Genomic DNA, 2,285 nt, shown 5'->3' on the forward strand with positions numbered 1-2,285 from the left:
CCCTCAAATTAGATCAAAACCCTAGCATTGCCAAAATCCTAATTCTGAGCCCTAGGTCTCAATACTGGAGAAATCCGTGGTGCGAGCTTCAATTTCAAGCTCGAACCTTCTCCCTAGCTTCAATAGGTTCCATTCGAACTATTTCTAAACCATAAAACCCTAACCCAAGAAATCCACCATGGTAGGGTTAGAAGCTTACCTTCAAAAGCTTAGCCCAATGAGAGGAAGAAGATGAGGAAGACGATCCTCACCCTTGTCTTCTTCTTCTCTTACTTCATCTCCTTCCTCTCCTCTTCTTTCTTTTCCTTTCTCTTCCTTTCCTTCTTCTTCTCCTTCTTTTTCTTTCTAGAAAGAGAGAGAGCAAAAGGGTATGAGAGGGAGAGAGCAACTGAGAGAGAGAGAGTGTAACACACTGGACCTTTGCAAATTGCGAGGTTCGAGTGTTTGGATGTGTTTCGAGCTTTTCCACACTTGGTGGAGGGTCGTAGAATGTTTTCCGACCTAAAAAGTTCGAAAACTAGAATTCTGGATAAGTCCTGAGAGTTTTTACTCTCGGGGACCGGTCCCTGGAAGGAGAGACCGGTCCCCCAATGAGCAGTGTTGCGGCAGCCCTGAGGCAACCGGTCCCTGGCGGGCGAGACCGGTCCCCGAGCGCTCCTTCGCAGAGAGAGACCGGTCCCGTGCACGGAGAGACCGGTTACCGAACGTTGGTTTTTCGGGTTCGCAGCGAGAGACCGGTCCCTACTGGGGAGAGACCGGTCCCTCTGGGTGAAAACTGCCGAGACCGGGCTGATGCAATATCGGATTTTTGAGGGGCCTCTCCGGATTTTGTTACACTAGATGGGCTTATTAGCCATTTCCTCCTCTTCCCTCTCTCATTTTCTCATTCTCACCCTCTCCCTACACAGAGAAGAGATAAACTCAACCACGTATCGATTTTCCATTTCCAATTGAAGGACCTACCAAAGTCATGTCCAGCTGTGCCTAAATGCCTGGGTGACCCGACATTCCTACTCTTGGGAAATGTGTCTGTCCACTCGACGCCCGTAGGTGTCTCCTAATACCGCACGAGCGAACAAAAGCGCGTGGCTAACTCCGGAGTGCGCTTGTAGGAGCGACCCTCACAAACATGTGCGAATGATGACAAATGGCAACAACAAGTCAACTGTCTCAAATACTTCTATCCCGCATGTCTTCTAACATGGCAAGGTCGACTAGCATCCCAAAGGATCTAGCCAATGTCTCTAAGTGATGTCCAACCTCACTGCTTAGTCTCTTTATGACACTTAAGCATCACACTCGATCAAGTCAATTCTTGTCTATGTTTCCATTAATACGATCAATACCAATGATTACACACCCGGCCCAAGTGCCGCTTTATGGCATGTGTCCAATTCTCAATAGTCCAGTTCTCAAACCTCCTCTAGGCCTTTCTAACATTCTAATGATCACAATTGGCATATAGGTTAAATGCATTGAAAGCAATAGGTTCATTTAATAAGAAGGATCATGCTTTCCCAATCATAAATAGATATCTAACAGTACCCATGCATGCACTCTTACCGACATCAGGGGTCTACGAAATTTCACCTATACATAATATATGCCCATGTTAGCATTCTAAAATTCATATTAAATACATTTAACAAGAAATGATGAGTTTCTATTTTACGAAACAGTATTTTGCCAAATATTGAGCCATTTCTCGATATCACAGGCTAGGTCGAAGCCCACCGAACCGTCTCGCTTGCTCCTCGATTCGCTAGAACGAGTTGTCCACCGAGTCTCAGAATACCTAAAAGTGATAATCAGTCGTAAGAGATACAGAGGGCATTACGACCAAAACGTAAGATTCAAACAGTTAACCTAGGAGCAAAAGGCGTAAACTACCTCAACCGAGAGAAATCTCTTCCAAAGCTCACAAAAGAGCTAGCACCCTTCAATCAAGCCCAAGGAACGTTTAAACCACTAATTTAGGTCCAAAGCGCCAGATCAAAAATGCCCAAAATCAACCTAAATATCATTTCTAGGGTTTCAAAATGGTAAAAACCTACCAAAATCAGGATAAAGGTAGAATCCAAGTACTAACCTCCCAAGATGCCTCCAAACCAAGCTCGAATTTTCTAGGGTTGAAGATTGTCCACCACTAAGCCCTACAAAGCAAGCTCAAGCCTTGCAAGGAAGGGGAAAGAGAGAAAGGGGTTGATGCTCAAAGCTCCCTCAAGCTAAGTCCTCTTCTTCTTTCCTCTCCTTCTTCTTCTTCTTCTTCATTTCTCTCTAGAAAT

This window comes from Ananas comosus, linkage group 1 (assembly GCF_001540865.1).
Source record: "Ananas comosus cultivar F153 linkage group 1, ASM154086v1, whole genome shotgun sequence".
In the NCBI taxonomy this organism is placed as follows: Eukaryota; Viridiplantae; Streptophyta; class Magnoliopsida; order Poales; family Bromeliaceae; genus Ananas; species Ananas comosus.